This window comes from Haliotis rubra, unplaced genomic scaffold (genome assembly GCF_003918875.1).
Source record: "Haliotis rubra isolate DU_JTF1 unplaced genomic scaffold, ASM391887v1 Scf229, whole genome shotgun sequence".
Taxonomy (NCBI): domain Eukaryota; kingdom Metazoa; phylum Mollusca; class Gastropoda; order Lepetellida; family Haliotidae; genus Haliotis; species Haliotis rubra.
The window spans coordinates 406,534-422,400 of record NW_025766325.1 but is presented as its reverse complement, the minus strand read 5'-3'; the positions used below and the strand labels follow the sequence as shown (position 1 = coordinate 422,400).

Here is a 15,867-nt window from a genome sequence, read left to right as displayed (position 1 = left end):
AATTGACAGTAGTTGCAGTGTTCATTCCAAACCCTGGAGCATCATTCGCTCACTAAAGGTTAATATGGTGTGTTCTAAAAGTACTAACGGGGTGTGTTGGTGCACACAGAATTAAACATAAATCTGAATGCATTACAAACTTGTTTTCACAAATCAACTCAAGCAAAACTCCAAACATTAATTGTAAAATAACTCACTAGCTTCCCTCACTGAAATGAGCTGTTAATGTTTTGACTACCCAGAACTCAGAAAAACACTTTTAAGCTGTTTCAAACTGCAGTGCAAAGCTTACAAATCAGTGTTAGGAGAAAATCTTATGCGTTTAGTTGGTTTCTTTGAGTGATCCAATCACGTTGCTTGTAGCAGTTTCATACTTCTGTTGCTATGGGAACACACTGGCTGCCAAATGCCAATGTCAATCGAAAATTCTTTCTTTTTGACAATGAAGCAAACCATTTCTTGTCATGCTGAAGATACAGAGATCACAACCTACAACCATGACAACAATAACCATAAAGAGGATGGGCCCCAGGAGAAATACCAGGACCATGGATCACGTCCACGTGTTTTTCAAATATGATGTTGCAGCTTTACCCTTGGCTTATGTTAACCATCATTACCATGATTTTAAGTACAGTGAAACCTGCCAGCACCGGCACCTGTCTAATCCGGCACACTCTCGAAACCAGCATAAAATTTTGGTGTTGCCATTTTACAACAATATTATGATCATTAAAACATTGTCTAATCCGGGCACCTGTCTATTCCGTACTCCAGCACGGTCCCAACAAGCAATTTTAACTGTGATTAATACTGTCTAAACCGGCATGGGTATGAGAGGACCCTAAATTCCAATACACTAATTAATCCTCTTGGCACACTAGATAATCCAGAAGTAGTGATTTTGCGGTGAATCAAATGCTCTAAGCCAGCATGGACATGAGCAGTCCAATCAAGGTCCCTTAATCCAATACACTATAGAGATTGACGATTGTAAATGGCAGCCAGGATGGAAAATGATCATCACTGTCCAATCCGGCACTTTGTCCAAAGCAGCATTTTATCTCGGTCCCGTGGTGTGCCGGTTTCACTGTATAATGACTGTCACTGTTGTTAAAGTATCGAGTTGTGATCTTTAAATACTATTGAGAATACCTTATTTCAGTGTTCAAGTGTTCATTTCAGTTGGGGGGGTTTTCAAATTCATCTTGAATTAATAAATGTGTTGAAAAATCTTGGTTAGGTTTCTCTTATTCAAATTGTTGACCTTACCTGTATTTGAAGTCAAACATAGTAAGTGAACTCAGATTAGTAACTACTAAGTAATGTATGGCTAACAAGTCACACCAATTTGATATGATCCACACTATTTTACTGCTGGCCCACATAACTGAGGGCTAGAATGAACACTGTAATTGTACTCAATTTGTAGAAAATGTTGTACAGTAAAATTATTTACAAAATGATAATATAGAAGTGCTGAAACAGCAGGGATTGGGATAGAGAACTTAGACAATGGGCCATTTTCAGGATTACTAGCCATTTTCTTAATTTAGAATGGGCCACTGCCCTTGTATCAATAGTAAACTATTTTAATGGGCCATTTTTTATTCTAACGTGCCAAATGGCCCATGGCCCATGCCTTTCCCAATCCCTGAACAGAAACAAAGACAGGAAACAACTTAAAAGCTGCATGTCTCCATGTAAAAGTGGCAATCAGAGGCTTAAAATTACTTATGGTAAACTTATCTATGTTGCTCCTATTAAACAATTATTAAATGTTTTGGTAATATGCAAATTCAAGAAAATGATCACAAACATATCTAGTAATAGTAGTATGTAGCAGATGACAACACAATGACCATGTGTTCATGAGATCAGTCTAACTCTATCATGTAACTATGCCACCTGACTCATAATCTGAGAGAAATGGCAGATATACCAGACCATACACTCATTGTCTAACATCACCCAGTGTCAACTGCAGTGTTTTTAACATGTTGCCATATTATTTCTAAAACCCCATAATGGTCTGTAGGTTTCGACACCTTATCCGGATTTGTATCCAACAGAAAAAGTATAACTTGGACTGAGTAGTAGAAGTGAGGTCTAAATTGAAATGGTCCAATATTCGAGTTGTATAACACTAACAGCACATCAGCTTAATAGATGCTTATCATGGCGGCCAAACCGCTGAAGTGGCCTGAAGGCATTTTCCATTTTAGTTAAACCCACAAACACTACTACGGTGCTGACAAACTTACAGACATCATCAAGGCTAAATTAGGATGAAAAAAATGGGCTAATGATTATTTCTTTCTGGAGTGCTAAAGTGACACAACTTGGCACAGTGAACCGTTGGGTTTGGGCAACCTGTACCCAAACTGGCATTTGGGATTAAACAGTTGCATAGGGGCAGAAACTAAGTATCTACTTCTGATCATGCTGATTTCAACTATGACTAAGGTGTTTGTTGAGAAAGTGTTGAACAGTCAGATTCAATAGATGAACAGGGCTGTATCATGGGGTGAATATTTAGTGTGCTGCATCAAACAGATATTATTATCATGGGACCCTCTATTATCATGGTAGTTAATATAGTCGCCATCGGGATTATGAATGGCTACTGACATTTAGCATTTATATATATTTTCAGATGACAGATGTTTAATCTTCTTTTCTGTCTCAAATAATATGACACATAGTTGCAACTCGTTTAATACCATTGCGGCAATTCGGATTGTCTCGTTGAACCCGGAAATTGAAGCAACGCTCTATTATCGCGGTATTGCTATTTTCTTACTATGGCATGGGTACAAGCAGATGACACTGTGAAACGTTTACTAAGACAACTAACGAATCTAAATAGTTTGATCATTAAAAAATATTTAGGAATTTCATTCAAATTAGTAATAGCATCATGTTTTTAACCTAAACATCTGAAACTTCTATTCATTTGGATACAAGATAACAAAAAACGTTAGAAAATATTGTTTTTCCGCCTTAAAATGTAGGAAGGCGTTTCCTATTCTTGTGGTACTTACGGATATCGGCTGAAAAAAACATAAACCATTCTTATCGTATTCATGCTTGTTGTTTTTAAATGAAGGGCCTTCTTCTCCAACATCTACATCTATCAGCTGTCAGATCCATCAGGTGAAGTACCACTCGTGAGCCCGGTAATAAACAATGCCATCCGCCATTGACGAAACGAGGCTTCTCCCATTCTCGAGGTATTACCAGGAATTAACTGTATTGAGTGTACGCAAGAGGAATCCTACGGGAAAGGGCGGGGAAAAGTAATGATATGTCCAAGTTGGTATAAACCCCCCAATATTCGTGACACTGCAAGATTTTGATCACTCACAGACTTGGGCCACTCCCTAGTTACCAGTTGGTGATGTATCAAGCGCTAAGTGTCGCGCATGGGCGATTTCGGCAGAAAACTTTTTACCGCGAGAATAGGAGAATCTGGTACCATACAAGTTGCTGGCGTGTGTAGAGTTAAGTTGCATAATTTTCACTTCCTGTTATATTTTTAGCACGGAAAATATGCAAATGACCTTATAGTTGTCGCAGGATTATTCTTGACGAAGTAAGTTTTGATTCATACTAGATGTAATGGCAGTAGGGGTCATACTAGTTTCAAAATGTTCCAGAACTTACTGAAAAGATGAATGCTTTACTATATTTCTACGATTAGACATGACATCCCAAAGAAATAAATGACGTTGAATATATGTTACGTAATTTGCATATGTAAACAGCCGATGCGGGGCGTGGTGTTTACTGCTTTCCCGATGTTTTCGCGTGCCGCGACAACAGAGAGCCCGCTATAATAGAGAATCCATAATAGAGAGTCCCAGTATACTGTGGTTCACAGGCGCGTGTAACGCCAAGAATCTAGCATCAAAGTATATATTTTCACTGCCGGGGTGTTCATTTTACATAGGATCCCTGCAGTGAGAAATATACCTTGATGCTAGTCCGGTCTTTTTCCGTTACAACCCCCTGCACTGTGGATAAACAAACATGCTTTCTATATTCATAATTTCGGCCCTCTATCAAAATCGGCGCAAAAAACGACGAGTTTGTCAAAAACATGACATTGTTTGTGAATATAAAACAAGACATGAACAGTATGATATCTACACGAAACTGTCAACATCTATTTGGCTCACCAAACATGATCAAATACCTCTTTGAAATCTTTGGTTTATACACTCAGCGTTCGTATTGCAGACCGGAAGTACCATGTGTGCACACGGCACAGATTCAAAGCTCCTGACACGGAAATGTGACTATGTTGTGGAGGAGTTTCTGGTTCTCTTTTTGAAGGTGAACACAAAACTGAAAAGGGAATCAATTTTGTAGCATTTATTGTTGTTGTTTTCAGTTAATTCAATTGAGAAAATCAGTTTTATTTATTAATGATAGAATACTTGATGCAATATGACATTTTAATTGCAACAAAACCATAACTTGAGGTTGTTGCCGGTAAAGGATTGAAAACATACCCGCGTTGAAAAGGTACCCGGCGGGTACTTTTTCATATTGAATTATTGCCATGACTCACCTTTCAACGCCAGGGGTCTTTTTTTACATTGAAAAAATCACCCAGCTGCTACTGAAAAATAATCCGGGTCACGTATTGAAAAGATACCCTCGTTGAATAATGACCCTCGCTATAAAAAAATAGCTGTTTCTATAAAAAAAAATAGCTGTTTCTAACATACTTTTAATAATTATTGAAAGGTCAAGTAAATATATACGTGTATGCAACGTACTGGGCATCTATGGTTGGATGGTGAACATGGACACATTTTAGCTCACCTGAATAAAATCCTCATGAGCTTATGTCGTGAGCTGCATGTTCATCTTCGTGCGACGTGGGTCGTGCAACACCGTAAACATCATTTCCGAAACTACTTAGCCGATGAAGCTGAAACTTGACATACATGTTCCAAACCAAGAAGACACCAAGGCATCCCTATCCAAATTCAGATATGGCGCCTACAGCGGCCATATTGAAAACGTCATTTTCGCCCCCAATGTCTGCAGTGAATCAACTTAAAGGCGTTATGTCTGTGCCAGATAGCAAACTCAACACATGCATTACGGGTTTTGCTTTACCTCACCATTTCTGTTTTCAAGCAAAGATTGTTTGATAATCTTTCACAAGATTGGTACTCATAATACAACCAAGTGTTCTAATTATACGCTTTTCAAGTCCCTCCTGAATGTTGAAACTTATCTCAGTTTAGGTATTGCCCCATGTTTAACAAAATTTAGTTGTGGTAAATTTAAACTTAGTTCTGAGACAGGTAGATACAACAATGTCCCTTATTATATGATTCAAGATTCTGTCCTTTCTGCCACAAAATTAATATTTATTTAATTGAAGATGAAATACATGTTTTACTTTATTGTAAAGCCTACCTAGATATAAGGAATAAGCTTTTAAACATCCTATTTCACAACACAATTTTATAAACATAATAACTTCAACAAACATAAATGTTATAAATAATTTATGCCTATATTTATATAATGTTGGGAAAATAAGAGATTCTGATGTTTTTATGTAAAACGCATGTTACTTCTTATCATATCTATGAATGTATTTTGGGCCAGTGGCCTATAACTGAATAAAATATCAGTCTGTCTGTAATTCGGAACGGCCTTTATTTTCAGTTATGTCTTTAAACAAATGTTCTATGAAAGTATTATCTACTTGACTGGTGAAGCTGAACATTTTCCAATATCCTCCTCAACCTTGGGAGACTAAAGAATGTTCGGAGTATTCAGATTCGATTTCAAATATGCCCGCCATCTATAGCCGCTATGGCGGCCATATTGAACATGCCATTTTGACTGACTTGTGACTCATTTCTGCAGCAATTCAGCTGAAATTTACTATGTAGGTGCTGAATAGTAAGACTCAACATATATAGTACGGGTTCTGTTGTTCATCGCATTTTATCTTCATTATAAAATTGCCATCTTGTCTCATTAGTGGCTTATTTTCACAGCGATTCAGCTGGAATTTGTTCAGTAGCAATACGTAGCTCATGAATATCATGTTACGGGTTTGGTGGTGTTTTTTGTTTTAAACTCTCTCATGCACGTTTCCGTGAATGTTCAAGTGAACTACCGTGCCATGGCGCCATTGTTTCTGATGTAGGTCTCTTATCGTAGGTCTATATGTCTCTTTGATTAATGGCGAGAGTACTTTTGTGAGGTGAGGTGAGGTGAAATTGGGTTTAACGTCGTGCTTGAGAATATTTCGCCCATATGACGACGTGCATGCGTGTGTATGTGTGTGTGCGGCTGCTTGTACTAGCCCAGACTTAAGCTGGCTTTATAGTGCTAGCCGAGATACCATGCCGCAGTGAAGCATGAATACCCAACTCAGACACATTATACTGACTCCGAGCCGACCAGTCCTTGTTGTACCCATTAATGCCGAGCGCCAGGCAGGGACCAACAAGTATCATATTTTAACGTCTTTTGGTATGACGCGGTCGGGGATCGAACCCGCGACCTTCCGCTTTCCGGGCGGACGCTCTAACCACTACACCACGGAGGCGGTCCCGAGAGTACTTTTGTACTGTTGAACATGGACCAGTAGTATGTTGGTAACTTTGTCAGCGATCCTTGAATGTTATATACGCTGCATGTCAAATCCCGCAGAGAGTGGAATTATCACGTGTATCACAAAAGCATGTTGGTCAATATAATCCGTTTCTTTTGAATGAGTACAGCGTATGTTTTTTTTAATTTTTGGAAGTTTCATGAGTAAGTATTAAGATAATGTAGTAGTATTAGTACCACTAAGTTGCTGACTGATGGAATCGGTCAAATGTACACAAGTAGATACTCATACATATCAACATTGAAATATAATTGCAAGCAACGATGTGGGCTCCTTGGCTTTAGTTCTGTCTATTGCATCTGAGGGCTAGAAATCATCGTCCAAAACAGAGCCAGAACACATTTTTGACAGGCGAGCGGATCTTCCAAATACAGGGGTCGCAGGGGGTGGGGTGGGGTGGGGTGTCATGTACCTTTTAAGAAGTTCCAGCGAAGAAATAGTTCCTTCTTTAAAAGGCTGTATCTCAGTTGTTCTTGGGTCTACGGTCAAAACAATCAGTGTTCTGGAATCACCAAGCCTTCATCTACCATACTGGCACTTTTTGTGCAGAATTTGCTCATTTTGGGAGCAAACTACTCAGAAAACTGCTGAAAAACATGGCCAAAAACTGAAAACAAAAATAACTACCAAACGGTACGTTTTAGCGACTTGACCCGTCCAGGCCAAATTGTTGGGAATTCAATTGTGCATCTGTACAAGAGGTTTGGAAGTGTTGGAACAATTAGTTCTTGAGATATTTGCTGTCAAACGTTGAAATTTTGGAATTAATTTTGAATTATCTCCTCTTTGTTATTGGGCCTAGAGCTTAGAGATTTTTAAGGGGAATATCTACACCTCGTTGCGCATCTGTGTGATTTTATTCAAACGATTCGGGCATTGGTTTAGGAGTTATGTTTGGTACAAAAATCGGCGGAATAATAAATAATAATAATCCGAACGATTACAATAGGTCTCCACATATACGCACGCACTCACATGGACGCACGCAGTCTGGAAATCTATCCAAAAATGATCTCATTTGATGATTATTGTAGTCACACCGACAATCCTTCTGATAGACACAGTTAGCTTAGGATCTGGACAAACGTTCAATCCAACGTTTGCTCAGAAACATAGTCAATGTTCCTTTTCGGGATGTAGTTTCTAGCTCCAAAAATATTCGTGTGAAGCATCGTGTAGTTATTGACTGGTCTTGATTGTGTGTCACGTAATTCAAGATTTAGTCTCGTACAATTCCATGATAGGTCTGAACACCAAATACTACATAGCTTAGGGCTCGAAAGAGACAATTACCATCACCTCGCACTGGCACGGTTTTAATGGGTTCACAGAAATGTCAACTTCTTTTTAGCTCTCACTGTCAACTGTCATGGGATTTTTCACACAAATTCCGAAGTATGAAGATTTCTCTTGCTGCCACAGTTTGTCTACTGGATGGAAGACACGGTAGCCGTTCTCTGCTCAGTGCGGGTGTACAGCACATCCTCTGAATTAACCACATTCCTCTTTTTCAAAGGCAGGTGTTCATCCTCAGATTGAAATGAAGCCTTATCTGAAAACCTATCCCTCTCCAAGTCATCTACATCTTCTGATTCAGGAGGTAACTTCATAGGTCTACCCTCGGCATCACTTCTAGAAGCTGACACTGAGGGGCCTTTAACAGAGGTTTCTGTAGCATGTGTAGAACAACCTGCGTTAATGGAATCATCAGAAACATCCCCCGTAGTAGGTTTTGGGTGGACAGATTCGTTAGTTTCGGGAACAGATCTAGATTTCCTTGTTCTGTAAGAAGATGCATATGTACCTCTTGTCTTAAAGATAATGTGTACATGTGTATTCCTCTGATTATGGAGCTGCAGTGGACATACCCATTTTGTATCTCTCTTAGTCTGCTTGGGTGAATCAGAAGGTGTGAAATCTTATGATGACCCTTGCTTGGATGACGAAGTGTCCATGGGTGGTGATGGTACTGACGAATTTCGATAAAGTTTAAGCCTATTTCCTTTGACAGATGATGCTAGACCTTCAGGTTTGTAATTGCCATTCTTCATCACAGAATTAATATTGTATGGACCAGTTTATATTTACTGAAGTTTCCCCCTTTTCTCAAGAGTCTTCTTGTGTTATGTAACATCACCAAATCCCCTGGTTGGTAGATGTCCTTGTCAATTTTGTTGTCATGATAGCGTTTCTGTTTCCTGTGAGGCTTTCCGTGAAGTTTTCAAACGGACAAATGCATCTGTCCATTGTTTCAAAGCTTTATTTTCACCAGTATCGGCACTAAAAGTTGGGATCATCAATTCGACTGGAAGCTTGGCCTTTCTACCATATCAGATTTTTGGGTCAGATTTTGTTGACTTCTGTTCTGCTGTCCGGTATGCCAATAGTTGTTACCAACATTGTGCAAAGAGTTCTATTAAATCTTTCCGTTAGACCTCCAGTCTGCGGATGATAGGGAGATTCCATGTCTACAGAAATCAGTCATGGACTTGATCTGCAGACTTGTTTGGCAGAGGATCCACTTCGCACCAATTAGTTAGGTGTGATCAGTGAAGACCAAGAGAAACCGATTCCCCGAAAAGAATAACATCTAGTATGAAAACAAGCAGTTAGCCTAGCATACTCATAAAGCCTAATCTTCTATTATCTGATGAAAAGCAAATGGATTGCAGTAGGACATGTAACAGTTGCCTCACGACAGTCAGTTTGAGGGATAGTGGCTTAGGTCCGATTTTGAAGCCGGACTATTTTCCGAAATATCCAAGATGGCGTCCAAGATGGCCGCCAAAAATAAAAGATTTCCAATTCTAACACGATATGACTTTCCCCGCTGGACTATAGCCTACATCAATGATGTTATTAAGTGATATAGTGAAACCTCCGATCAACGGCTAGCTGCTACTGGCGAAGCAAAGATGATATTACCGACTTTTGCAAGTGAAACTGCGACCTACTCTGTGGTGTAGATGAATATTAAGTGTCCTCTATAACAGAAAATAAACGGTGCCCCTGCCCGATTCGAACCCACAAACTACGGTCTGTAGGCAGACTCTGTTATCACTGAGCGCCCCGGCCCTGTATGTGTGAGCATGCCGTCTGTCTGTATGTGAGCATATCTCTCTCTGTATGTGGGTATGTCTAGCTGTATATCTGTATGTGTGTATGCATGCATGCATGCATGAAACTATGGTGAAAGACGCATGCATAAGAATACATAAGAAGATGTCATATCAACAGTAGGAAGTGTAAGAAATTCAAGTTTTGTTACATATACAGTCAAATAACAGTTGTAAAACAATCACGTCAAATTCCGGAAGTTGCACTACAGTAAAAGATAAAGCAGAGCATTTACCCGCCTTAGTTTGTTCCAGTGGCCCAATAATATCCATTCCAATTTGACTAAAAGCGTTCTCTGGAACCTGAATCGGTCGTAATGGTTTCTTTGCCTTTTTCAGAACTCCTTTTCGTTGACATTGGGCACATTTTCCGATCACATCTCGAACCTCACGAAAGGACCCTCACCAATAGTATCGCTCTCGGACTTTTTCCTTATGGAACATAATAAACTGTGTGCATTAGAAACAAGCCAAAAAGATTAACGCCGCATTACGCTCTATACTGCGGAGAAATTTCTGTGACACAACAGTATTTGAAATCCGGACATGTAGATGTTGTCCCCTGTATATACAAACATTGACTGCAGTGCCTTCAGTTGAGTGGCGGGGCGGTGGGGTAGCCTAGTGGCTAAAGCGTTGGCTCGTCACGCCGAAGACCCGGGTTCGAATCCCCACATGGGTACAATGTGTGAAGCCCATTTCTGGTGTCCCCCCGCCGTGATGTTGCTGGAATATTGCTAAAAGCAGCGTAAAACCAAACTCAGTCAGTCAGTCAGTTGAGTGGCGTTTCCCACTGACCTTCAAGTCAACTTCAGCGACCATGCTCCGATTGATGTGAGAGTACCTACTACATTTTCTGAGAATCATATTACAGTAGTTAAAGTTCGTGTAATTGGGTAAATACGGTAAATACTTACATGAAATGTTTATTTTCAGACTGTCTGGTGTTCAACATATACCTAAAATGAAATGATAGTTGGAAATCCTTCGGTAACGGACACATATTCTTATTACTTCCATGTCAATGCCATTGCTGACTTTTAGTCTGTTCCTGTGCTCAGTCACAACTAGCTTCACTTGGGAGAACCCCCTCTCCACCTCAGATGTTGACAAGATGCCTAAACATGCACAATACGCGAAATAAATTCAATTGATTATGTTGTAAAGACGTCGAAAGTGGTCGATTTCTCGGCTATTCCGATTCGCGCCGAAAGGTGTGTCAAGAAATGCTTCAAATGTAAACAAAATATGTGTCATGACCAAATGATATTGGTTCTATAATCAATGACCTTTCAGTTTATAAGAAAAGTAGATTTCATAAACAGTTACTACTTGGAAATATCAAAATCATACGAAGTTTGGGACTCAATCTCTACCGGGATCGACTGTCTACCGAGGAAATGGTAGTTGATGACAACCAACTTCCGGTTGAGCATGGACAAGGCTTACCCCCTGTGATATAATTCAGTCGTCTACACGATGAAACTGATGCAATTGCCTGGCCCAGACACGATTATTTATAGATTTCCGCAATATAGTTGGAATATTGCTGAGTGCAAACAAACAAATAAAACAAACAAAAAATAATGAACTATATCGGAATATCTTTCAACACGTTCGACAAAACGATTTCTTAGATTAATTAATAAAAGTGGCGACATGACACCGATCATGTCACACATGGTCGACCACTCCTAGTTTTCCTACCCGTGAAGATCCGGGTTAGAATACTGATCTTCAGTAACCCATGCTTGTCGTAAGAGGCGACTAACGGGGTCGGGTGGTCAGGCTCGCTGACTTGGTTGACTTGTGGTTGACACAAGTCATCGGTTCCCAATTGCCCAAATCGACGCTCATGCTGTTGATCACTGGATTGTCTGGTCCAGACTCGATTATTTACAGACCGCTGCCATATAGCTGGAATATTGCGGAGTGCAGCGTAAAACTAAATTCACTCACTCACCTAGTTTGTCTGATTCGTTGCATCTGTCTTTTGACATTTGCTCGGGTGCAGCCGAAGGTTCTGGCAATGAAGATGTGCTTAGCTTCTAGTCGGGCCATTCCGACAGCTCCCTCTCTCTCTTTCGATTTGCCTCAAATGTGGCATGTTTTTGTGTTCTTTTTACTATACTGTGTTGATGTGTCACGCTGGATGCCACATACCGTCAGTATCAATGCACGTGCATTTCGTGTCACATCAATAAAAGCCGTTTTGGATGTTTTGCGACGTTTAGGCGATTCTTGAACTTGTTACGCCGTTTGTTCCTGGAAAGGATATGTCTGCACGTGTGTGAAATAGCTCAATATGCTTTTATCACTTCATTTTTATGTTTGTGAATTGTTATGTAATATTTTGAACTCTAGTTTATATGACAAATCCATAGCAGAACATTTTTTGTGTGTGAGGCAGATTAGGTAAAAGAATAATTGATGTGATATTTCTTCAAGTTTGTGTGTTTATCCAATTTCCATCTTCCTGGTCAAAATACACACAGTCGAGTTTCACGTCTCAAGTACTGTCAACATGGTGTCCTTTCCAATGGGCAATAAGATCCTTCTACGTGGTGCCCGTTGTCGGCATGGGTTAGCCGTTGAAGTCGTCTACGACCCATTAACAGCCCGAGTGAACATCATTTAGTGTATCAAAAACCCACTTAGTTTGTCAGCAACTCCAGCTTATATATAAAAACCATTCGATCTTCAGCAACCCATGCTTGCCGTGACAGGGTTGTCAGACTCACTGACGTGGGTAATGCATGTCATCGTACCCCAATTGTGTAGAACAACGCTCGATTACTAACTGGACACCTCGTAGAGTTAGACAAATTCTTTGTACGACCGGAATCAATAACCAAACAAACAAAACTTTACTATTTACTAACGCAATGTAAAAAAAACCACGAAATCGTAGGTCAAGCGATTCACCCCAGCTGGGGGAAAAAGTGGTTTCAACAGCTGTGCTGCACTGCGCTCATGGCGCATGCGCAGTGAATGGGTTCGCGCAGCTTGAAGCGGGGATTCCCGGATTATAAGGTCGTCAGCAGGAGTAGTATAATCTTGGTTGTGTACACAAGCAACAATTAATAGTAAATATTCTACTCGTTACATAAAAGAACCTTGTTAAGGATCTAGATCTACTCAGCTATGTGTCAACCAGTGAAGCGTTTGTTATTTAAAGACGGAAACCCTAGCTGGCGGGGAGTACTCGGAGTAGGCTTTGATGTGAGCTATTTTTCTAATGTTTTGACTTTTGCTAATATTTCACAGGCGCGAGCTTTTTATATGTTATGACAGTAGGTTACCGATTTAACTGTTTATATAATGTCATTGGACTATTTCACCACACGTTCTTCTTACGGAGTCACTTCCTCAGTTCGATACTTAAAAGCAACGTCATTATATAACATTGTCAGAATTTCTAACTGTGATATAGATATGCCTCGGTCACAGACAAAACTCAATGTCTGTTTCATTGACACCTATGTGTCTTCCTGTCTGCTAATGACAATATGCAATACACAACTTCGATGGGTTAGAAATAACGTTCAGTCATTCCATGCATGTGGTAAGATGTGATTGGCGGAATCGGGTGGTCAAGGTCGCTGCCTTGGTTCACGAATATCATCGATGGTCATGATCTCAATCGCCAAAGTGTCCAGTTGGAATAGTGCATCTTACAAAAAACAAAACCACTGGTCAAGTAAACTGGTTCGGGTGGTAATGATCGATGAAATGTCCGATTGGGTTTTACAACACACCAATTTCTCGAATCCAGTATAGCAATGGCTGCCGAGTCTACTTTTTCCAATCTCTGAAGAATGTCCCAAACGAAATCTTTGAAAGATTTTAGTTATTAGGTTGAAGTACATATAGCTGGCATATTGCTAAGTGCGGCGTAAAACTAAACTCACTCACTCTGTTTACAGTGCCTGTATGCTTACAGCACGTTTGTTTGTGGTGCCTTCGTTTATGACACACGTGTTTACGGCGCCTGCATGTTTAGAACACACCACAGGAAAAAAGTCCTGGAAAGATGAGGTTTCCAAGACCTTTCCAATTTTGGAAATATGAGATTTCCAAATATTTACAATTTTGGAAATGTCCACAAGGGGAGATAACTGGTGGGTGATGGTAAATGATTGTTCTTTGTACACCACAAAACCTAATCCCTTGTTAATTGAACAGTGAGTCAAGTAAAGCCTCTGGAAGAAAAACCAAGTTACAAGTTTCTATGCCTCTCAAAGAAGCCTCTGGAACTAACTTAAATCTTTGATGGGCATTTAGAAGTGGAATGCATAAGAAAAGCAAGATTAATGGATGTCAACTTTATTGTGACCTGATTTTCACCTGATGAGGACAAGCCTACCCTCTGCAACATCGTGTTATTTACAATAAAGAAGTTGACATCCATAAATCTTGCTTTTCTTATGGAAGCAAGTTATTTAAATCTGAGTTGTAGGTGAGTGAGTGAGTTTAGTTTACGTCGCACTCAGCAATATTCCAGCTATATGGCGGTGGTCTGTTAATAAAAGAGTCTGGACCAGACAATCCAGTGATCAACATCTTCAGCATTGATCTGCGCATTTGGGAACCGATGACATGTGTCAACCAAGTCAGCGAGCTTGACCCACCGATCCAGTTAGTCGCCTCTTACTACAAGCATGGGTTACTGAAGATCAATATTCTAACCTGGACCTTCGCGGGTCGAGTTGTAGGTTTGTTCGACAAGTCGCGATGTGATTATCGCTCTAATACACCTGAGACATTTGTCTCTCAGTCCCGCGTGGCATGCACAGGCGGTGAAAGATATAATGTATTGAATTGGGTTGATTGTATATTGTTTTGTGTTGAGCTGTCAGAACTTAACATTATTTGGTCAATATGTATGTGTGAGTATGAGGTTTGTTTCATATTTTTATAATCCCTTCTTTTATGCAGATGAAATTATTAAAAAACGAACGAATAATGCCGTGCTTCTCTCAACAGTGAGGGAAGATAATTTGTATATTGTTTCTTATCAAATTAAGGACGTCGACCTTTGGTCCAAACCTAACGAGAAAACGAGCCAAATATATGTATAAAGACATAATGGTGCATGATGGGAGATGCGACAAGACATGGTTTCACTGAGCTCCCACATTGATGTCCTAAATCAATGAAAATACTGTGAGGATTATTGAAATACATGGGGATTTGTTATAGAAACATTATAACTACCCTTGTGTGTGTAATCTACCAACGGATGGCAAAAATATTGTGCTAACTGAAATGGATTGTGTGGACACCATGGTTTTCATATCGGAGACATATTGGATGACATGCTATTGAGTGAGTAAACATATCACTTCCAAGTGACTTTCAACTCTTATAAGCAACCAAACGGTCCAATGGCAGACTCTGATAAACATTAATGTTGTCGCTTTTGACAATAAATCAGTTTAGGCTCCACATTACAAAGTTGGACAAACCGCAGCACTAAAGTTTCATGTCATTCTTCCCTTTAACCTCAAAACGGCGTCGCAGCTCACCGGACTCACAAATACTGGGCGTTACAGACACACTTGGCAAAAGAACTAGATCGTTTTCTGATAGCTCGGTGTTCTTACATTGTGACAGTGAAACCGAAGAGACAAACATGGCAACCGTACCTACTCAACAGCTTATAGAGACTCTAAACTCACCATCTGTATTGGAATCACTGAGTAAAACTCTTGCCACAGCTCTTATGCCTCAAATTAGTGCCACTCTGGATCTGAAATTAGCCCCCCTAGTGGAAACTCTTCAACAAAACTCTACTAAAATCAAAGTTTTAGAAGGGAAGATTGAGGGCATGAACGAGAGGCTTGCATCTAAGGATTCTCAAATTGATGAGCTTTACCAGTATGGTAGAAGGAACAACATCAGGGTATACGGTCTACCTGAGAGTAAAAACGAAAATACCGACAAACTAATCTTAGAGCTGGCGACGGGCAATAATGGGCAATAAGATCCTTCTACGTGGTGCCCGTTGTCGGCATGGGTTGGCCGTTGAAGTCGTCTACGACCCATTAACAGCCCGAGTGAACATCATTTAGTGTATCAAAAACCCACTTAGTT

At 40.0% G+C, this 15,867-nt stretch overlaps 2 protein-coding genes across 3 annotated transcripts in view; both read right to left on the bottom strand.

Moving 5' to 3' along the window:
* Positions 1-4,261, bottom strand: part of LOC124277862 (polyadenylate-binding protein, cytoplasmic and nuclear-like) — a 67,650-nt gene extending 63,389 nt beyond the window's left edge. The window contains exon 1 of one of the 2 annotated variants that reach the window (XM_046713577.1): positions 4,199-4,261. The gene's annotated coding sequence lies outside the window, so the exon portion shown is untranslated. Of the gene's footprint in view, positions 1-4,181 lie in introns of both variants that reach the window. The other variant, XM_046713578.1, reaches the window with a different exon arrangement.
* LOC124277860 overlaps positions 1-15,867 on the bottom strand; it is a 186,488-nt gene that overhangs the window by 68,359 nt on the left and 102,262 nt on the right. The gene's annotated exons all lie outside the window — the stretch shown is intronic.